This window comes from Rana temporaria, chromosome 7 (genome assembly GCF_905171775.1).
Source record: "Rana temporaria chromosome 7, aRanTem1.1, whole genome shotgun sequence".
NCBI lineage: Eukaryota > Metazoa > Chordata > Amphibia > Anura > Ranidae > Rana > Rana temporaria.
In genome coordinates this window covers 168,555,821-168,579,697 of record NC_053495.1, presented here as the reverse complement: position 1 = coordinate 168,579,697, position 23,877 = coordinate 168,555,821, and the positions used below count along the sequence as shown (strand labels likewise).

At 42.8% G+C, this 23,877-nt stretch overlaps 1 protein-coding gene across 8 annotated transcripts in view; it reads left to right on the top strand.

Annotated features, from left to right (window-relative positions):
• The window catches only part of RC3H1 (ring finger and CCCH-type domains 1), a 109,331-nt gene that overhangs the window by 15,426 nt on the left and 70,028 nt on the right, over window positions 1-23,877 (top strand). The window contains exon 1 of one of the 8 annotated variants that reach the window (XM_040360388.1): window positions 20,108-20,194. The exons of the other annotated variants lie outside the window; for them this stretch is intronic. The gene's annotated coding sequence lies outside the window, so the exon portion shown is untranslated. Of the gene's footprint in view, window positions 1-20,107; window positions 20,195-23,877 lie in introns of those variants that run through there. 8 annotated transcript variants of the gene reach the window in all.

Here is a 23,877-nt window from a genome sequence, read left to right as displayed (position 1 = left end):
ACGCTCGGTAGATGGCTTAGACAAGCAATTTCTGAAGCCTATCAAGCAAAAGGAGAAGTTCCTCCTTCTGGGATCGCTGCTCACTCTACAAGGTCAACCGCAGTTTCCTGGGCCGAAAGGGCCGGTGCTACGCCTGATCAGATCTGTAAGGCTGCTACTTGGTCCAGTTTCTCAACTTTTATTCGGCACTACAGGTTGGACTTGCTGTCGGCCGCAGATCAAGCCTTCGGCAGGAAGGTATTGCAGGCAGTAGTCCCACCCTAGGGTAAGTTACTTGGTTATCCTCTCCAAGGTTGTCCTGAAAGGCGATTTGAGAAAGGCCTAGTTAGACTTACCGGTGACGGTATTTCTAAGAGCCTTTCAGGACAACCGCTATTTCCCTCCCTAAATGTGTATAAAAAAGTAAAGTATATATCTATCATGGTGTTGTGGTTCTCTGTGCTTTGTTTTCCAGTGCCGGAGGCCACACAATAACTGAAGCCATGGTGGAAGAGGAGGGATTTAAAGCCTGTGGGTGTTTCCTACAGAAGAGGCGGAGCTGCGCTCTCTCCAAGGTTGTCCTGAAAGGCTCTTAGAAATACCGTCACCGGTAAGTCTAACTAGGCCTTTCTGAGATACTGAACTTTAGTTTTTCACTAGCTGTAAGCCATAATCATCAAAACTAAGTGGGAAGGCCGGCGTCGTGGGGTTTCTGGGTACCCACCCGTTCCCCCTTTTTCATGTTATCATTTTCTTCATTTCATTTCTTCACAATCACTTTCAGGGTATGCCCACTTATAGGCTTGCTTACCCCCCTGCGCGAGAGCCTGTAGCTCTACGTCGGCTCTCGAAGCGGCCACTAGGCGCGCGCACGCCCCCCGCTCCTCCCTGACTCCCGTGCCCGGCTCGTTACAGAGCGAGGCCTGGGAGCTGTGTGTGTAAACACGGCTCCCGGTCCTGTCAGGGGAGAAATGCCTGACCCGTCTGTTCATACAATGTATGAACAGCGTTTAGTAATTTCCCCTAGTGAGGCCACCCCCCCTACAGTTAGAACACACCCAGGCAACATACTTAATCCCTTCCCCGCCCCCTTCCCTGCCAGTGTCATTTTTATAGCAATATGGTCCGGGGGTTAAGTGGTTAATTCCACTCATCTAAGGGCCCTTTCAGACATATATAAGCTTTCATTTCTCGGAAAGCAATCGGCAGTGTTACCCACAGTAGCGGTGTGACCCTATTGATTTCAGTGGGTGAGAGACATGTCTACAGCGCTGTCAGATTGTGATGTTAGAATTTCTCGTGGGCAGCCAGGTGTAGTGAAACCGCAGCTCAGCCATATGCCCCATTTTGCCTGTGTGAAACGGCGATACAAGTTTCAACCCAATGAAAAAATAAAAAATGCTGATCAACTGTGCTTTGGTGCGCTTCCTACCAAGATACTGGGCAAATCCTGACCATACTGCATGGTGGCAGAGCCTTAACCATGTGCTTTGGAACTTAAATTACAAAGCTGCTCTCCAAACAGCCCTTCTAGCTTCAATAAAAATTATAATATATTAAAGATCTAAGCAACATTTTCATTATTAACTGGAGTACTTTATTTCTGTTTTTGTAAATGAATTACCAGAAGGTTTAGTCCTTATTGACTTCTGTTTGTGAAACCAGTGTCCCCATTGTTTACTTCTACATCTAGCCGTTGTCTGGAAATTCTCATCAACAGATAAATTATACATGAAGACCTCATTGTTTTGCCCAAACTTTACACGGTATCTCAGGAAAGCGTCTTACTTACATCAGTTTCCTGTTCTTTCAAGCTATAGGCTAAATATATATTTCTGTCTTCCCAACTGTTTTACTTTGTTGGTGTGTTTGTTGGGACTGGAGAGTAATATATGCTGTTATGCACTTTTGCAGTTAAATATAATATAAAGGGTACATGTGATGTGATTTTTACATGCCCATGTAAAAATGTCTGTTAAGGCTCCTTTCACACTACTGCGACTTCAAAGTCACGCGATTTTGCCACGATTCACGGCTGCGACTTTGCTGCGATTTCAGGGAATGCCTGTGTAAGTGGCATCAAAATCGGACCAAAGTAGTGCAGGGACTACTTTGAAGTCGAAACGACTTGAAATCATGATACCAATATAAATGGTTGTCCTTGGAATTCATGGGAAAACGACTTGTCATGTGACTTTGCCATCACAAATCGAGGGACAAGTCTTATATACGTGTGAAAGGGGTCTAAAGCAGATCAGCAGATCTTCAGCCTTCAGCTTATAAAGCATCTATTCAAAGCAATCTATTTGATCAGATGCTAATAGACCCCAAATCTATTTGTAGAGAATACCTGTCACTGCCCATGCTATCACAAGGGATGTTGTTATAACAATAAAATTAATGAAAATTATTATTATTTTCTAAAGAGAGATAGTGGGGGAGGTAAAAATAAAGCCCCTTGTGCGAACGTGCACGTCGTGTGTTTTTTTTTTTTTATATATCTATTTATCTAGCTCTATCTCACTCACACACACAAAATTCAGCTGAGATTGCATCTCCATTTTTTTTTATCTATCCATCTCAGAAAATACTTTGGGGTGTTTGCTTTCTGAAATGCTGTCATTTTTGTTTCCCCTGTCTTGGCACTTTAGGAAATTAGACATGTAATGTGTGCTCCTTGAAAGCCCAAAGGTGCTCCTTGGATTTTGGGCCCCTTTATGCATTTAGGCTGTAAAAGTCTCACATACTTGGGAGGCATAGCAGCAGAATCTGTTTTGGGGTGTAATTATAAGTATTCTTATGCTGTGTGTTAGACATAACTTGTGGAAATTACAACTTTGTGAATATTTTTTTTTTCATTTAATTTCTTCATTTTACTATAATTTTTAACTTGACCACTTCAGCCCTTGAAGATTTTACCACCTTCATGACCAGGCCATTTTTTTCAATACAGCACTGCGTTCTCTTAACTGACAATTGCGTAGTCATTCGCTGTACCCAAATACAATTGATGTCCTTCTTGTCCTCCCCACAAATAGAGCTTTCTTTTGGTAGTATTTGATCACGTCTGGGTTTTATTTTTCGAGCTATATGAAAAAAAAAATTAAATGTGAAAAAAAAATTACTTTTTTTTTCTTTCTACTATAAAACATATCCAATAATAATAATAATACTAATAAAAAAAGAATTTCTTCAATGTATTCGGCCAATATGTATTCTGCTACATATTTTTGATTAAAAAAATTCCCAATAAGCGTATATTGGTTTGCGCAAAAGTTATCACATCCACAGACTATGTGATACATTTTTACGGCATTTTTATTTATTTTTACTAGTAATGGTAGCGATCAGCGTATTTTTTTTTTTTTTTTAAGCGGGACTGTGACATATCAGTGTTCAAAATATGCACGGTAACGGTACTAATGACACTGGCAGAGAAAGGGGGTTAACACCAGGGCCAAATAAAGGGTTAAGTGTGTCCCTTGGAGGTGCTTTCCAACTGTGTCGGGTATGGACTGACTGGATGAACACAGAGATTTGTTTTCCTGCTTAGCAAGATCACTGTGTTCCCTGTCAGAATGGCGATCTGCCTTGTTTACATAGACAGATCACCTGCCTCTCTGGGGAACGATCGGCGGACCTTTATGTAGTTAAAAACGCACCATTCCTCTTGCTAAATACTTTTTACTGTCTACTTTTCAAAAAGGGGTCATTTGAGGGAATTTTTACTGTCCTGGCATTTTAGGGCCTCAAGGAAAATCGTTCAATGTTTAAATAGTTTGTAGACTCTAACTTTCATACAGACTAAATAGTATACACTGATATACAGATACTGCAGAATATATTTTGGCCTACATTTTATGAAGGTTTATATTAAAAAAAATGTCTTTCTTTTGTATAAAATAAAAAATAACCTAGTGGTGATTAAATACCAACAAAGGAAGCTCTACCTGTCTAAAAAAAAAAAAAATCATTTGGTTACAGTGTTGCATGAGTAATTGTCATTCAAAGTGTGACTGAACTGAAAAATGGCCTGGGCAAGAAAGGGGTGAAACGGTGAGCTTGAACTGGTTAAAGTGATAAAAAAAAGTTTTATTTAAAAATAACAAACATGTTATACTTGCCTCCTCTGTGCAGTTGGTTTTGCAAAGAACAGCCCCGATCCTCCTTCTCGGGTCCCTCTTTGCTTTTCCTATCGAGTGACCCTCAGCCACAAGCCTGCTACAGGGGGCACCCGAGCTTCATATATCCATTCAGACATGGAGCCTGACCTGGCCCCACCCCTTCTCTCTCCCCGGATTGGCTTACTGGTTTTGTTTGATATCTGTGGGAGCAAATGGCACAGCTGCTGTGTCTCAGCCAATCAGGAGCAGTCTCTGGGACAGCTAAGACACACGGGGCGTTGGGGACAATACTACACGCAGAAGTTTTTTTTTATCTTGATGCATTAAGATGAAAAAACCTTCTGCCTTTACAACTCCTTTTAACAGAGCCCTGGATAGCAGTAAAATAGAACAGGGGTTCTAAACTTCCCCCTTCTATCCACACTAAAAACAGATTTGGTTTATAGGTACACTATACACGTGTTCTGTTTTGAACTGACCCCAAAGAAAGCTAGCCAAAGTCTTGGGTACATGCAAGGTGAATAGTCCTATCTTCTCCTTGAGGTTACTGTTTAGTGCTTTGATAATTATTGGTTATTTTACTCTGGGCCACAGTTGAGGACCTGGTATTTCTTGTAGGTTATCCCTGATCTGTACTATAGACAGTCTGTAGTCCCTGTGTAAATGATGTTCTGCCACCAGATGGACTTCTTGTGATGTCGTCATATAGTGAGCAGACCAGGAATTGTGTAAACAACATAGTGTCTTCTTAATGTGGCATTCTCGTTGCCACAGCCATTGGCATGCAAAAGGGCACTATTCAAGTAACGTTCTTCATATTTCATGTGCATTAAGCTGAGTGGGCAGTGTAGACCATACTGTTATTGTTCTTTCTCTATATTCAAATAAGTTCCCCATTAAGGGTTTTTTCTATTGATGGAATTATCTGTATCAAGTAAGAGCTGAGATTTCCGTTTTGCATGCTGAGTCATGTTAACACCGCAGTATTGTTGATTAGGGCACGTGCTCAGGCTGACAGGAAAGTTATAAAGGGAACTTCTTGAATGATTAAAGTAACCAGTACTCTTCCCTCTCTATTTTCACGTGGGTGTTGAATAAAGCATGGTTTCTTCTGTGCGCCAAATGTTACTGTGGTGACACAAAGCTGACCTTTGAGGGGGGGGGGGGGGGGGGATCTGTTTATGATAAATAAAAGGGCATAGGGGAAAAATTAAACGGGGAAGTTATTACTTGGTGATGAAATAGTTGGCATGCCTGCATACCTTGGGGTTGTGTGGTTCTATAGAAAAAAATATCAGACACATTTGTACATTAAATAGTTGCTATGGGCAAAAACTTATTATTATTATTATTATATATTTTTTCCCTTTTCTCAGATATTTGAAGATTACTTAAAGCGGGAGTTCACCCCCAAATTTTTTTTAACAGTAGATTGGGCCTAATTACAGCAGGCAGATTCGGGTGTTTTGTTTAAAATCAATGCAGTACTTACCGTTTTAGAGAGAGATGTTCTCCGCCGCTTCCGGGTATGGTCTTCGGGACTGGGCGTTGCTATTTGATTGACAGCGTTCCAACGGTCGCATAAAGCGCGTCACGAGTTGCCGAACGTCGGTGCGGCTCTATACGGCGCCTGCGCACCGACGTTCGGCTACTTTCGGAAACTTGTGACGCGCTGTATGCGACGGTCGGAAGGCTGTCAATCAAATAGGAACGCCCAGTCCCGCAGCCCATACCCGGAAGCGGCGGGAGAACATCGATCTCTAAAACGGTAAGTACTGCATTGATTTTCAACAAAACACCCGATTCTGCTTCCCGTAATTTGCCTCAATCTAATGTTAAAAATTGATTTTTTTGGGTGAACCTCCACTTTAAAGCGGTGGTTCACCCTCCTTAACATCATTATAGCATTAAATTCGGCATCGTAGCGCGAGCTACAGTATGCCGGTCTTAAATTTTTAATCCCCGTACTCACTGTGCTATGGATCATTGAAGATTCCGACTCCCGCGGGGAATAGGCGTGCCTATGGAGAGGGAGGATGATTGACAGCCGGCTCTGGCACGTCACGCTCCCCGAAGACAGCCGGAGTAGGTCTCGGCTCTTCACGGCGCCTGCGCACAGGCTATGCGCAGGCGCCGTGAAGAGCCAAGCCTATTTCGCCTATTTCCGGAGAAGCGTGACGCGCCAGAGCCGGCCGTCAATCACCTTCTCTCACCATAGGAACGCCCATTCCCCGGAATCTTCAATGATCCATAGCACAGTGAGTACGGGGATAAAAAATGTAAGACCGGCATACTGTAGCTCGCGCTACGATGCCGAATGTAATGGTAGAATAAAAAAAATATATATATTTTTTTTTAATAGGGTGAACCCCCGCTTTAAGCATGTTAAGTGAATGTTAATGTGTATCTTCACTTTGCTTGGTGAATGTTGGTAAACAAAAGGAAGCTTTTAAAATTCTCTTTAACTGCATGCTGACTGCCTTGTGCAGATTTACGTCAGCAGAATGGCACGGGCGGGCAAAGCAATGTAAGGCTGGGTTCACACTACGGTTTTCCCGTCCGTCAGCCGCATACGATTTCAGTATTGAAAACGTACGGGCCCGGACGGGAAAACGTATAGATAGAGAATGCATTGCAAATCGTATGCACTCAGATGCATCCGGGTGCGTACGATTTGCTGGCAAAACGTTTTTTAAACGTCCGCAAAACCGTGTTCAACCACGGTTTTGCGGTCGTTTTTAAAACAGTATGGCAACCGCATACGTTTTCCTTTAACATTAATGTCAATGGAAAACGTACATATGTGCGGTTCCATACGTTCCCGTCCGTTTCAGCCGCATACGTTTTTTCATATAAATCGTATGCGGCTGACGGACGGGAAAACCGTAGTGTGAACCCAGCCTAAGAAAGAAAGTTACCGCTCCAGGTGGATTGTGTTCGGATGATCAGTATGGTCTCAGGAGATCAAGGGTGCTGGCAATGCACAAGGCAACAAATGGAAGAAGAAAATATGGACAGCCGCACTCCAAAAAACCTTTATGGTTGTCTTTATTTAAAGAAGGAAAAATGCACTACAAGTCACAGCACACTACACAGGAGTAAAACAGCTGACGCGTTTCACACTATAATTTCGTGCTTAATCATAGCAAAGTAAAGCAATGTGTATATATACATTGCGTTGTATCCAGCCCCCTAGCGGGCGCGCGGTCTCCTTGACCGTGCCCGCGGACTTGATGTTCGCTGGTGTCCCACGATCGGGTTCACAGAACGGGGGGATGCCTTTGTAAACAAGGCATCTCCCTGTTCTGCCTGGTGACACAGCACTGATCGTCTGCTCCCTCTCATCAGGAGCAGCGATCAGTGACGTGTCACAGTAAGCTAGGCCCCCTAAAAGTTGGAATCACTCCCTAGGACACATTAACCCCTTCCAGCCCCCTAGTGGTTAACCCCTTCACTGCCAGTCACATTTTATACAGTAATCTGTGCATTTTTATTGCACATAATGTCGCAGTCACGGAAAAAATCGCAGATCGCCGCTATAACAAGTAAAACAAAAATTAATAATACAAATGCCATAAAACCCCCAATTTTGTAGACGCTATAACTTTTGCGCAAACCAATCAATACACGCTTATTGCGAATGTAGAATTCGTATTGACCTAAACTGAGAGAAAATTCACTTTTTTTAAAAAGTAATTGGGGATATTTATTATAACAAAAAGTACAAAATATTGCTTGCTCTATTTTTGTTTATAGCGCAAAAACCACCGAGGTGATCAAATGCCAAAAGAAAGCTCTATTTGTGGGGGAACAAGGACATTCATTTTGTTGAGCCACATCGCACGACCGCGCAACTGTCCGTTAAAGCGACACAGTGCCGAATCGCAAAAAGTGGCCCAGTCATTTTGGCAGCCAAATGGTCTGGGGCTGAAGTGGTTAAAACTCCCAACGCAGGCTGACATTAGACACTGAGACATATTTTTAGAAGAACCGGGCAACTTTTTTAAAGGAAATTGAGAATCCTCACTTACAAATTATACAGTTATCCAATTATGCAATAACAAAATTCTGCTCCCTTTGACTATCCAGTCAGGAGCAGATACTTTTCACGTGATTGGGTAATTGAAGTGAATCGTCCCACAATTTTATTTATTTTTTGAACCAGAAAACAAGAAATCGTCCCACAATTTTAGTTGGCCGTCTCTCTATTTCTTTTGTAAATAAGCCAAATTGAGTACCGTATGTGATATCTGGTATGTAGAAAAAGCTGTCCTCGCTGTCTATTGTAACCATTAGGCTAATGCATTTAACTTCTAAAACCTGAATTCATTTCCTGCAGTAATGCACATTAACCCCTTCAAGACCACTCACAATGGACCCTTTTAGATCCACATAACAATGTTCCTTGCTGCGAGAATATGAATGAACCTTGCAGGGTAAAAGTAGCGCGCAACAGTGTGCATTCCTGGTTCTATCTCCTAATGTCAGACTGAAAAATGAGTCTTCGAGTTATTGTCAAATTAACTGACATTGCTAAATTTTGGCATATGCAATATTTTGTATTTACCAGACAGTGAAAAAATCTATTACTAATAAACTGCAAAAGAACTGTTCATTCCCTTTTTGAAGTGAAGGTATAGCTTTTATTATCTACACTTTCACGGCGCTCCTCTCCTTCCTGAAGTAATCCACCCTAAAACCCCCAGCTTCTTTACCTCATTAGAATCTGAAAAAGGTATTTTTTTTTTTTTTTTACAATAAGCCCCCATTCACATCTAGGCGTTTTTACGCCTGTAGTTAGGGTTGCCACCTCATCCCTTTAAAAAGGAACACATCTGAATTACACATGTTCTGTGGCTGATTAAGGTGGTAATTAAACTCAATTGGTGCCTTATCTGCATTAAATTAGCCTCAGAACCTGTGTAATTCAGATGTGTTCCTTTTTAAAGGGATGAGGTGGCAACCCTACCTGTAGTGCTACGCCGCTGCCGCCAGAGGGACGAAAACACATGTCCCTCTATGGAGATGGTTCACATCTCCACGCCGGACGCCTGCCGCCTGAAAAAAGGTCCCGGACGTTCGGCTAGGAGATGGGAACCATCTCCATAGAGGGGGTCAATCTGGGGCACATCTAGGCGGACAATACCGGTGTTTTGTCGCCGCAAATCGCGGTACAAAACGCCGCTATTTGTACCGCGGTTTGTGCCGCGAATTTGTCTGCCTAGGTGTGAATGGGGCCTTATACTCAAAATGAAATGCAGATGCAGCCTTCTCACAATCAAAGATCACATACCTCACAAAAAACACATGACATAATAGATACTGCACTTTTAACTTATAGCGGAGTTCCGCCAATTTTATTTTAGTCAACAAATACTGTAGCTGCTGACTTTAAATATGGACACTTACCTGTCCAGGACGCTCGCGATGTCTGCACCTGAAGCTGATCTGTTCCGTGGCTCTCGGATGCTGCCGCCGCAATCTTCGGTAAGGGAATCGGGAAGTGAAGCCTTGTGGCTTCACTTCCTGGTTCCTCACTGCGCATGCACGAGTCACGCTGCGTGGTCCCACTGGTCCCTGCTGTCTTTTGGGACCTGTGTGTGTCCCAGAAGATAGCGGGGGGAATGAGGAGGGACAAGATATGGCATAGATATTTGCGTATACTGTGGCTATCTATGCCTAGAAGCGGGAGCAAATACCTGCATTATACCGGTACCTGCTCCCCCCCTCCCCCTAAAAGGTGCCAAATGTGACACCGCTTTGAACTCCGCTTTAAAGTGTTACTAAACCCACAACCGTAAAATTGGTCTGTATATACAGTAAAGCATGCTTGTTATACTAACTGTGGAACCTAATTGTTTGATCCTGTCTTCTCTGATCCTCCCCTTCCACAGTCCCCAATCTATCTCATGATAACACACACAGCCTTTAGTCCCCATTCACACCTAGGCGTTTTGTCGCCTGTAGTGTGCCGCCGCTGCCGCCAGAGGGCTGGAAACACATTGCCCTCTATGGAGATGGTTCACATCTCCACGCCGTACGCCTGCTGCCTGCCGCCTGAAAAAAGGTCCCGGACCTTTTTTTCAGGCGGCGTTCGGGAACCATCTCTATAGAGGGGCACATCCTAGGGGCACATCTAGGCGGATAATCGCGGCGTTTTGTAGCCGCAAATCGCGGGACAAAACGCCGCGATTTCGTCCGCCTAGATGTGAATGGAGCCTAGGAGTCACTCAATTTGCTCAATTTGGTGTGTGTTACTAGAGAGATTTTTTTTTTTTTTCATGGGAGGGTGAATGTAATCAACACAGGGCCAATCACCACTGTCCAGACAGAGGGCCATGCAGCCTCATAGGACAGAGGAGAATGAAAACTCCTTACAAGCTTTAACCATAACCAGTGCTTGGCTGAACACTGATAGAAGTCACAAGACTGCTTTTTACTGCTGATAAGAAAAGGTATTTAGCAGTTTATATTTACTAAAACTATTGAATTTTCATGTTCTGTGTATTGTGGGAGACCAGATATAGTGAATGCAGAGTCCTGGGTTTAGTAACACTAAAAGCCTCTAGCATTCAAAAACCTTATGGAGCTTCTTTACAGGAGGAAATACTCCTAAATCATCTGCCAGAAGGCAACACTCATTAGGATTGGCGGGGCCTGTTCCCTTTTTTCATCCTATTTGGGGTGAAATCCTCTTCACCACCAGCTGCATTTGTCCAGTGATCCTCCTAGAGTTGTATTGGCCGCCTTTCAATTATCTCAAGTCTTTGAATACAAAACAATACAGCATTGAGGGCTCACTGAGCAGGTGCAGCCAGTGAGGAGGCAGATTTTTATACTGAGTGGGGAAAAGGAAGAGGCCCAGGTTTTTGGGAGATGGATTAGAATAACTTTTTGGTTTTTATTGCCCTCTTGTGCTCCTGCTACAGAGATTCACTCTCAATTTGCCCCGTTTACCATTATCATTGAAAGTAAAAGAAAAGCCCAAAGTTTGGGTGGCCCCGGAAAAGTAATAGAGGGGAAACAGGGACTGGTCCTGGAGGCCCCCATGAGATTCTCTTGGACCCCTTTCACAATGGAGCCATTTTTTCAGGCGCTTTAGCGCTAAAAATAGCACCTGAAAAAAGACTCATCTGCAATCCCAGTATAAAAGCCCGAGTGCTTTCACACTGGGGCACTGCGCTGGCAGGACGTTAAAAAAAAAACTCCTGCAAGCAGCATCTTTGAGGTGCTTTAGGAGTGGTGTACACACCGTTCCTAAAGCGCCCCTACCCAATGGGCAGCGGGCAATTTTAACCCTTTTTTTGCATGCTAGTGGGGGTGAATAGCGCCACTAAAACAGTAAATCGCTGGTAAAACTAGCGGCGCTTTACTGCTAACGCGGCCGCACTCTCAGTGTGAACAGGCTTTTAATCTGCAGAGATTTTCTATCCCTGTTTAGCTATGGGACAATCTTCCCAATGGAACAAAGATGGCAAAAATAAATCATACAGGAGTAATAACCCTCCCTTACTATATCCCCAAAAAAAAAAAAAAAAAAAAAAAAAAAAGTTTTGTATAGTCCTACTTTAGCTGTAGATTAGTTCTGGTCCTAGTTTTCTTGCAACTGCACTTATAATTTGGTATCAATGTTTACTACAGAAGAAGAGGCAAGGCAATGCTGCTTAACCTATTTTGTTGTGTAGATTAAAGCCTAGTGCACACTATTTATTTATTTTTTCGTTCAATCCAGCAGGGCTGAACGGAAAAAAAACTGACAACTTAGGGGGAGCTGATGTACTAACTATGTGATGTTAGTACAGTGATCTCCCCTGCTGTGCCGTTATGTTCTGAAGGGGGGGACTGTGACTTTCAGCCATTGGATGAAAGCGCTGATCGGGAGCCGATCAACAGACCTTTTTCTGTCATGCCCCTTCGACAAAAGCTGGTCGTACGGCCCACTTCTGTCAGACTGGCTGCAGTAAGTACATGCATGCCAGTGCCACCTGACATTTGGCCCATGTGTACTAGACTTTATTTTTGAAAGACATGGTTAGGCCCGGCCTTGTGAACAATGCCCTTCGTTTACATCACTTATAAAGCCTTCTCAGAGAGGTTCTGTTGTGAGAGATCATCACTCTGGTGTTCTGAAATGTGGAACCATGGGAGAGTTCTTTGGTCCGGGCAGAAAACGGCAATCCCCAATCTCTTCCCTTCCACTCTGTCATTCAATCAAGATACACACACACACACACACACACACACACACACACACACACACACACACACACACACACACACACACACACACACACACACACACACACACACACACACACACACACACACACACACACACACTATATGCCTGTGTCCTCTAACTCCTACACTGTTGTGATAACTTATGGACAGGAAGCCATTCAATACTTGAGATGAAAATGGGTGTTCGGTTAGACTGTATGCATCCAACACAAAGGCCTAATAGACAGGCTCCTCCTTCGTCACCATGGTGACTAAGGGCGGGCAAGGGGATGTAGTCAGCAGCCAGGCTCAGTAAACAAAGCAGACACATGTAAGCTGCCTGTTACATTTTCAGAACCTTACGTTTTTAAAGCAGTTTTTCCTTTTTAATGAGCACAGCGTGCGTTTGCATATATTTTTTCACCTTTATTTCTTATTACCAATACTCCAGAATGAAGCTATTAGAATTTTATAAAAAATAAATAAAAATTGACTAAATTAATATTTGGTAACAATGTATTTGGTGAAGCACTAGTCGTAATTTGTTGGGAATTTTTATAAGCTTTGCTATAGATGGTATGAAAAGCTCAGCAACTCGGTTTGAATTTTTCAAAAACCTAATTTAAGTCTAAATCGCATGACAAGTCGCACCCTATTGTTGGCAATAGAACTGTTCAAATTGGTGTGCCGCCGATTTTGTGGTGCAGCATCAATTTTATAAAGTAGTTCCTGCACTACTTTTGACGATTTCAGGTGCGACTTGCATATCTTCGTGCAGGACGCCGCACAGATGTCAGCCAAGTCGCACTGACATGCGGCTTTCAAATTGTGCAATTTCAAGTCTGGTTTGGCGTGAACCAGGGCTGATGCATCAGAAGTGGTATCTTTTAATTTAAAATCTTTTTTTAAAGAGTAAGGATCTGTTATTTTTTCTTCTAAAAATAATAAACATGTTATACTTACCTGCTCTGTTGCAGTGGATTTGCACAGAGCAGCCCGAATCCTCCACTTCTCTGGTGCCTCTTCTGTGATCCTGGCTCATCCCTCCTGTTGATTGCCCCCAGAGCATGCAGCTTGCTATGGGGGCACCCGAGCCAAGCTGCAGCTCTGTATGTCCATTCAGACACACAGCCGTGGCCTGGCCCGCCCCCTAATTGGCTAGCTGACTTTGACAGCAGCAGGAGCTAATGGTGCCGCTGTTGTGTCCCAGCCAATCAGGAAGGAGAATCTGACATGTGAGACACTTGTGGACATCGCTGGACAGAGAGGGACCTCAGGTAAGTGTTAGGGGGGCTGCTGCACGCTGAAGACTTTATCTTCATGTATAGAATGCATGAAGATAAAAAAATCTTCTGCCTCTCCAACCACTTAAAACCAAACTCTGTGCTAATGTTTCCTTCGGAGGTTTAAAAAAAAAAGCACTGCCTGCAATATTCATCTCCAATCTGGAGTTGTCTCACAGTATACTTTCTTTGCCTCAGTTTTTCGGATTTAAAGCTTAAAACGCCAGTGCTCATTATTCCACCAGTCAGGGTTATCCTTGATCCTCGTCGGTATGTTTTTTTATTTTAATAATTTACCTACGTTTTCCGTTTCAGCACTGAGATGCAAAAAAATTCCAAAAACTTGCAAAACATTTGCTACACACTGGTAAAGCAAGATTGATATCATTCAAGGGTTTACATCTATTCTATTTTCTTGATAGATTATATATATATATATATATATATATATATATATATAGATTATATATATATATATATAATCAAGAAAAAAAAATATATATATATATAATTGTTTTTAACATTTCGTTTCTCACCGTTAAATTGTCCTAAGCTGTAGTAAATGGTTGAAAATCAGCCACCCATCCCCTCTGTAGTGTGCCTGTGAGTGTCTGCTGTGCACAGTGACAATAAAAGGCAGAGTGAGAGCGTAACTAAGCAACCAGCTTCTGTTTGAACATTTAGAACCTTATTTCCTATGTCAGGCGTCTGCTTGACATGTAATGGCAGACAAATTAATAACCGTATGAACACCCACTTTTAGGTGTCATCTTATAGTTTACTGTCTGCTACATTGTCTGAACAATTAATTAATTTTTTTTTTGTTTTTTGCGGCATTGTGGTGTTGGGCAAAATCAAGGCTTGCAGAAGTCACTATGATCAATAGAAAGCCTTAGATATTTTACCTGTGTAGACATAAAGTGGCTGCATGAAATCAGCAGCGATAAGATGGAAAGAACAAAAGGGGGGGAAAATGTTATATATCTCGATAGATAGATAGATAGATAGATAGATAGATAATATATCTCTATCTAGCCATACAAGTTAAAGTGGAGTTCCACCAAAAAAATGGAATTTCCGATTTTCTGGTTTCACATTTGGCACGTCTAATCCAGGTATTTGCTCCCGCTTCGTGTGATAGATCACCACAGATTCCGCCCCATGTCCGTCCCCTCCTCCGTCCCTCCTGCTGTCTTCTGGGAGACACACAGGTCCCAGAAAACAGCAGGGACCAGGCTGTGAAGCCACAAGGCTTCACTTCCTGATTGCCTTACTGAAGATGGCGGTGCCTTAACCCGGGAGCCATGGGGCAGATAGGGTGAGGACATGGTGGGTGCCCTGGACAGGTAAGTGTCCTAATATTAAAAGTCAGCAGTTGCAGTATTTGTAGCTGCTGACTTTATTGATATTTTTTTTTTTTGGCGGAACTCTGCTTTAAGATTTCTCTCATTCATACCCAAACTAGAGAAATTGCTTGATTTTTCCCAATCATTTCCATTAAAGAGGAATCTCCCCTGCCAGTTATTGTATTTAGGTTGCACTCATGGCTGTCTAAATTACCTGAACAGTAACTGCATCTAATAAGGGGCAGTCACTGTTCAGTCGACGTTTTTCCACCTTTCTCAGTTGATTTTTAAAGGATGTACCCATATTCAGGATGTAACATGTTACGAATGGACCGTCCCCCGATTAAAAAATAAATAAAACGCGGGCGAATGGCGCTCCACCCAGCCGGCCTCGTCACTCATTCACAGTGTTCTTTCTGTGGATGGAAAACTACAAGGTTCGACAGACATTGCAGATTTTACCTTGTAGTTTTTATTGTACTACCATGGTGCTGTGGTGCGCTGTTGTAGTTCTTTCTCTCATCCTGTCAGATTGTATCTGCCTGCCTGTATGGGATGTACAGGCACACAGATACACTTACAGGTCTGCAGGAGACCTGCATTGCACCAGCGATCAATACTTTCGATGCTCTAGAAAAAAAAAACTTTTTTTATTTCATAAATTTTTTTACCTGCAAAGAAAGTGCATTTATTATTTTTTGTTAAAAGGTGAACTTATCCTTTTTAAATCCACTTTTGTTAAGCCAAGCGGTGACAACAGACCTACCCACAGCTTAAAAATGCTGGCTGACTTGGCAAGTCTTGGCAGTTTGATTGCAAACTATAAGCCCATTTACAGTAGAAAGCAGTGACTTGCAGTACATGGATTTTCCTGCCTTGAGGTGTGCTGTATTTGGCTGCCATTTCTGGCCCCTCCTCAAAATCCTAGCTCTCTGGCTGTCAGGCTGATCCGGCGTCCTCAGTACTTTTTTGGTCATTGTCTTTGAACAAGTATGCAGATCATGAAAGAGATCGTAAAGGTGGAACTCTTGATCTGTAATCTTGTTCTTAGTGACTCAAAAAGTGATCTGTATTACTGTGATTTTTGGACCTGTACTGTTTTAGTATATTATTGAATGAATAATGTGTGGGTCACCTGCAGTTACAAGCAATGTTTGATTGTGTATAGTGGTATTTAGGTTTAAGGTATATAAGATGCGCATGCAGAAATGACCCAACATCAAAGTGGAAGTTACATTTCTTGTTTTTTAAATGAGCAAATGTTCCCTAATTTTAGTTTGTCAACATTAACAAGCACTTCTCATGCTAACTCATGATTTTATTGTAGTGACCGGTCATTGTTCATAGTGGGCTGTGGCGAAGAACAGACCAGATTTACTCGCTTGTATGACATGCGCAAGATTACTTTTTTCCACTGAAATTTATATTTGTTGATTCACGCACATTGTGTACTAGCTGTAAAGAGTTTTTTTTTTTTAACCCATAGGCCCATAGTTTGCAGACTTTACGCACGCACAAAAATGCGCGCACACACATCTATATATCTTTGCTCAGCATCATCAGTCCACTAATACTCATTTGCTTTCGGATTTGTCTTATTTAAAAAGCAATTACAGAAAATAAGTAAAATCAGTGTGTGATTTTCCTAAATTGCAGTGACGTTATAAACCTTTAAAAAATGTGTTATTGAAACTGTACATAGTACACCACAACACACACATATGAATGCTTTGTACATTGCAGTGCTTTGCGTTGCCAAAATTAGCACACACAAGTTTCCATAGATTGAGGGCCTATTCAAACTCAATAGGCTGCTTTACACAATGGTGTGGATGAGCCCTTAAAGCGGAGGTCCGCCAAATTATTGTTATTATTATTATTTTTTAAGTCAGCAATTACAAATGCTGACTTTTAAAATAAGGACACTTACCTGTCCAGCGTGCCCGCGATGTCGGCACCCGAAGCCGATTTCCGCCTCGGCTCTAGGATGCTGCCGTGACCATCTTTGGTAAGGGAATTAGGAAGTGAAGCCTTGAAGCTTCACTTCCTGGTTCCCTACTGCGCATGCGCGACTCCACTCGTCCCTGCTGTCTTCTGGGAACAGTGTGTTTCCCAAGAAGACAGCGGGTGGGCGCCGGAAGCGGGGTAGATTCCCGCAGATAATGCAGGGATCCATGCCTGGAAGTTGGTGCAACTACCTGTCTTGGGTATCTGCTCCCCCCTCCCCTCTGAAAGGTGCCAAATATGACACCGGAGGGGGGGAGGAATCCGCACAGCTGAGGTTCCATTTTTGTGTGGACATCCGCTTTAAAGTGTAAACCTTTTGTGTTTAATTTTTTTATTAAATTTCATACTTGCCTCCACTGTGCAGCTCGTTTTGCACAGAGTGGTCCCGATCCCTCTCTTCTGGGGTCCCCCGGTAGCGCTCGCGGCTCCTCCTCGCATCAGCTAACCCCCTAGGAGGAGCGCTCTCCCGAGTCCAGCATTTGCATTCATAGACATGAATGCCAGACTCTGCGTCACCTGTGTCATTGGATTTGATTGACAGCAGCGGGAGCCAATGGCTGCGCTGCTATCAGTCTATCCAATCAAGAGCTGGGCCAACCCCTTTTTAAAGGTGGATAGTTCTAGGCGAATAATCTGTCATAGAAGATCACTTTTTTTTTTGCTCTGTTAGAACTAAGACGGCATTTTTAATTGGTTACATTTAGAAATTCTTATATTGGAAACTACAGAAAAGAAAATGTAGACTGCAGATGTATGAGAGTCAGGCGTTGCTTCTTGTGTGAAGTATCATGGGACATTTCCTGCTACCTTTATATTTTAGTAGACATTCTGGGAAATGACAGTCTATGAATAAACTGAAGGTAGAATTGTTACTTCCCCCAAGAAGAGTTTTCCGTATTTGGCTCTAAAACCTGTACATTGTTTCCCAGCCGCTGGGCGTAAAGCAAGGTGTACAGTTTAGTGTCTATAGTAGTCAGTCCAGTTTATGACACAACAGGCATTTCCATCCCATCGTCATGTTTATATGTTGGTTGTTATTTTTAGTTGCAATGACTGTCTGGCTCCTGTAATTTTGTTCTGCTTGGATCTAAATTCGGTAACACATGGGTAAATGTGCATTGCAGTCTGCATTGTATATACATGGTAAAACAAATACATCTGTACTATTGTGCACCACAAAGAGGCAAATACTGTGTTGTACTATGGCAGGGTTTGACAAATTTGCTTGGAATCTAGGAGCCAGCTAAAAAAGTTAGGAGCCAGAAAACGCACCCCGTCCCGACGAGCTTGCGCGAACACATACGTGAGTAGCGCCCGCATATGTAAACGGTGTTCAAACCACACGTGAGGTATCGCCGCGATTGGTAGAGCGAGAGCAATAATTCTAGCCCTAGACCTCCTCTGTAACTCAAAACATGCAACCTGTAGATTTTTTTAAACGTCGCCTATGAAGATTTTAAAGGGTAAAAATTTGTCGGCATTCCACGAGCGGACGCAATTTTGAAGCGTGACATGTTGGGTATGAATTTACTCGGCGTAACAATATCTTTCATAATATTAAAAAAAAAATGGGGATAGCTTAACTTTACTGTTGTCTTATTTTTCTATTAAAAAAAGTGTAATCCCCCCCCCCCCCCAAAAAAGTGCGCTTGTAAGATCGCTGTGCAAATACGGTGTGACAAAGTATTGCAACGATCGCCATTTTATTCTCTAGGTTGTTAGGATAAAATATATATATAATATTTGGGGGCTATAAATTGGAGGGAAGGAGATGGCAGTGAAAATAGTGAAAAATTACATTAGAATTGCTGTTCAACTTGTAATGCTTAACTTGTAATACCAACGGCCACCACCAGATGGCGCCAGCTCACATAAGGAAGAGCTGGGGACTTCACAAGGCCGGGCCTCAATTACCGGACATCACGGGCCCCCCGCGATCGAGCGGTGGGGGCCTAGTCCGCCGCCATCCTGGGGTAAAGGCGCTCCGCGGACTAGGCCGACGCCGCGGCCTCACCTAAAACATCCTGCCCGCAGCGATCCTGGGAAAAGGCCCCGAGCGGCAAATGCCGCTCTGGGCTTTTTCCCAGGATCGTGGCGAGCTGTGGGCAGGATGTATAAGTCAGCAACTACAACAGTATTTGTAGCTGCTGACTTTATATTTTTTGGTGGGTGTGCTGGACTTCCGCTTCAAGCTTTCCTCCGCATGGGTTTCCCACATAGTGGTTGATGGGTCAGGATAATCAAAGGGACAGTTTCTATCGAGAGACGCCATCAATCATCCCATTAGGTTTGGGCAGCGGGGGGAATGGCGCTAAATTGAATATGGGAGTTGAAAGGGTCACTGGGCATTAGCCCAGTGACCCGTATCTCCTATATGGAAGCACTCTGGTTTACTAATTGCCCTGCACGGATCTTCTCTGTGCCTTTTTATATTTCATTTGTTTATTTATTTTTACAAAAGGTGGACTATGCCTTTTAACAAAGATGTGGATAGCTGTAAAAAACTGACAGGGTTCTAAATTATTTCTCCACTCCTGTTTAAAACCAAAAATATAATTTTTTTTGGCCAGAGTTGCACTTTTTAACAGGCGACTACCCAAAACTTGAGACACATACTGTATGTACCCATCTTTGCCATCTTCTGTTTTGTATAAAAGTGTCTTGTTGCACATCTCATGTATTATGCATTCCATACATTGTGGTTTTCACAATGACAGAGATGCAAAGCAAGCGACCTAATTGCAGTAAATGTGCAAGAGATCTCTTATTGAGGGGGTGTGAGGAAAGTAGGAAGAGAAGAAATGTGTGGGGTAGGGGGGAGTCCTGTTCAGCGCTGGCATTTTTACAAATGAATAGCAAAGACTTTCAAACTAAAACAAAGAGCAGCATGGAGTCCCTATTGGGAAGTGAATGTTTTACCTGAAGCCTTTACGAAGCCTTTTCTTGTGTGTGTGACAGCAATTATGTTTTCTACCTTCCCCCTCCCCCTAAGCAGAAACCTTTTCTCACCGTGCGAGATTTCAGCTGCTCGCTTCCTCTTTTTCTCCCGGGTGAGCTGCGCCTTTAAGGAGGGCGTTGCAGATCGTTTTCAGTAGAGGCAGGCTGAAAGAATGAGGAAGCATAGCCGACAAGAAATAAGTTTGACACACGCAGCTTTTGGACTTTCTGGTCAGGCAGGTCAGCTCTCAGTCGCTTCGAGGGCCTGCAGCAGCTAGATGGAGGGGCTAGGAGAGCGGTAAGTGATCCTTCCTCCTTCGCTGTGTGCCGTCGGAGGGTTCCTGCACACTGTTGCTGGCTGCCATCCGTAGAGCTGGGTGTGGGATATTGTGTAACCTCAGGACAGGAAGAGCTGGGGATGGGCTATTTTCTGTCAGTGTGATGCATTTAGCATGGCTGTTCCCAGGGGGGGGGGTCCTAAACGTGCAGCCTGGAGAAAGTGAACGTATTCTAAAGCTCAGAATTGTTCAAAAATATAAAATAAGTTATTTATGTGGTGTCTTCATAATCCTGAAGTTCTGTTACAGAAAGCATTAACCATTTAAATTGGTCCTTGCCTCTATCACTTATGCCGCGTACACACGATCGGTCAAACCGATGAGAATGGTCTGATGGACCGTTTTCATCGGACCAAACCGATCGTGTGTGGGCCCCATCGGTTATTTATCCATCGGTAAAAAAAAAAGCCAACTTGTTTTAAATTTAACCGATGGATACCTAACAGATAGGGAAAAAAAACGATCGTTAGTAGGCACGACCATCGGTTAAAAATCCATGCATGCTCAGAATCAAGTCGACACATGCTTGGAAGCATTGAACTTCGTTTTTTTTCAGCACGTCGTTGTGCTTTACGTCACTATGTTCTGACACAAAGTTTTTTTTTTTTAACCAATGGTGTGTAGGCGCGACTGACCATCAGTCAGCTTCATCGGTTAACCGATAAACGGTCCATCAGACCGTTCTCATCGGATGGACCAATCGTGTGTACGCGGCATTAGAGTTTTCTGACACGGGGCAGCATTGTGGTTTGGAGGTCCTCCGTTTTTGAATACCAGTCAGGACACGACCTGTATGTATGTTATGGACCTTGGATTGTAAGCCACTTGAGGGCAGGGACTGATGTAAAGGTACAGTATGTAAAGCGCTGCGTAACTTGACAGCACTTTATGAATGCTTATGATAAGGACTAGGAGAACCGACTCCACTTCCTACATGCCGGTTGCAAGTCAGTGATTGGGTCAGTATTGCAGTCAGAGAAACCTAAGCTTGACAACCTTGGAAAGTTGTCAGCAATGCACGTCTCTGGGTTTTTTCAAAGGACGTTTCCTTTAAAATGGTCATTAGTTATGAAATGTCAATGTTTGGTTAAAAACAAACTTTTTTTTTTTTTTTTTGATTCAATGCTTTACTTCTGATGTACTTGTACACTGTTGAAGTCTTTCCTTTACCTATGAGGCAACAATACAGAGCACAGGGGCATTTCTATTTCTGGAATAAATAAATAGAATGTCTAATGACATTTTCTAACCGTTGGACTCTTTTGTTAGCAATGTTGTGCTGACACATTATCTGAGATGATCAATTTTATATCATCAAGAAACCAGTTATCAAACATGTGTATTGTTTGTTTTTCCTAACATTCTTGATATGTGTATAGTTTCCTACAGCTTTCTGACATTTTCCTTTTCCAACTCACTCCAGAAATACAAGGGTGTTGGATTGCCTTTGACACATAAGAAAACATTTGTGTTTCTTTTTTTTTACGTTGACTGTGAGAGAGATCTAAAGTAGTTTAAACACACAAAAATAGATTGTGCTTTCAGGTCACTTCACAGGAAGTGAGGAGGACCCTGCAATTCTAGTAAGATCAACGGGTATTTTCTGTACTTGCTGACCACAGTTCTTAGTCTGAAAAATGAAAAGGATCGCAGCCACCACATACAAGGACATGCAACAGCAATAAAGGTATTTTTGGTCTTGGATTCAGATATACTTTAGATGTAGCAATTTATTTAATTTGCTTACTTTTCTTGTAGTAGAAGAGAAACCTACTTTCTGTTCCTGACCCCTAAAAATTGTGTCTTTTCCTTTTGTTCAAGCGGGGTTTCTACGCTTATATTGGTCTTTTTTCCTCATGTGATGTACCTTCAGATGTATGGGATGTTATTCATACACCTGTTTCACCCACAAAAAATATTAAAGTTGAATTTCGGCCTACCATACAGCACAGCTTGACTACAGACTTGAGTTTTATCTACTATAGTTAAAGCGGGGGTTCACCTAAAAAAATGTTTTTAACATTACATTCAGGCGAGGAGTTAGAATGACAATTGGCTGTTTTTTTTTTTAAATCCTTGCCGTACATACCGTTACACATTATATATATATATATATATGTGTGTGTGTGTGTATAATATAATGTGTATATGTTCACCGCAGCTTCCGGGTATAATCTGCGGGACTAGGCGTTCCTAATTGATTGACATGCTTCCGACCGGCGCATACAGCGCGTCACAAGTTGCCGAATATATATATATTTCTTCATTAGTTTAGGCTGATATATATTCTACATATTTTTGGTAAAAAGAAAATGCAATAAGCGTAAATTGATTGGTTTGCACAAAGGTTACAAACTATGGGAAAGATTTATGGCTTTTTTTTTTTTTAATAGTAATGGCGGTGATCTGCGTTTTTTTTAGCGGTATTGCGACGGACACTTTGACATATTTTGGGAACATTGACATTTATGCAGCGATTAGTGCTATAAATATGCACTGGTTACTTTGGAAAAATGTCACTAGCAGGGAAGGGGTTAACACTAGGGGGCGATCCAGGGGTTAAATGTGTGTTCCCTCCATGTGTTCTAACTGTATGGGGCTGACAAGGTGCGGAGGCATATTGTTGTTCCTACTTGTTTGCATACACAAATCCCCGCACTGACGCTCGTGCACGCTATCGCGCATGGCCAGCGGCGATCTTGCACACCATGCAGCGCGCATCGGGTCCCTCTAATTGGGATCAGATTGGCAGACTATTTCTGGTCATGCCCCTTTTGAGAGAAGCCGGCCGAATGGCCAACTTCTGTCGGACCTTCTGCAGTATACACGGTCCCAATGTTGGCCGGATTCTGTTGAACCATTTGATGTGGCCTGACATTCGGCCTGTTTGTACTCGACTATAGTCACCTGGTCTAAGCTTGATTCTTTTGTTGCTCTTTAAAATTTCACTTGATGATTTTTATCACTAACGCATACCTGCATGAAAAGTTTATTTCAATCTCCCTGGAGTTTAGCCTTGAGCTACCCATAGATCTTAGGCTAGGTTCACACATATGCGGCTATGTGAGCTGCATTTTGAATGGGCTGCTGTGACTTCTGAAATGAAGGGAAAACGTCCCTGCGGCATTAAAGCGGAGGTTCACCCAAAAATCAACTTTCTGCCATTAGATCCAGCATACTGCTGACATCTGCAGTATGTTGTTTTTTTTTTTTTGTACTTATCGTTTTATCAGCCGTTGTTATCCGGCTCCGAGTGGTGATTTCTGCGGGGAATAGGCGTTCCTAAGCCAAGCGGATTTAAATGACTGGCTGCTAAAGCGCGTCACGCCTTCCGAAAATACCCAAAGTGACACTCGGGTGTTTACGGCGCCTGCCGTGTAGAGCTCACTGCGCAGGCGCCGTAAAAAAACGGCATACTGCAGATGTCAGCAGTATGCTGGATCTAATGGCAGAAAGTTGATTTTTGGGTGAACCTCCGCTTTAAAGAAATTGCAGCCCACACTGAAATCACAAGTGCGTTTTCCATTGCAATTTCTAGTGCGTCCGGTGTGCCACTAGGATTAGCGCAGTTTTCTGTGCAGGTGGTTGTGACTGCAGGAATCATCTGCAGAGATGTGAACATGGCTAGACAGTGCTGCTATGA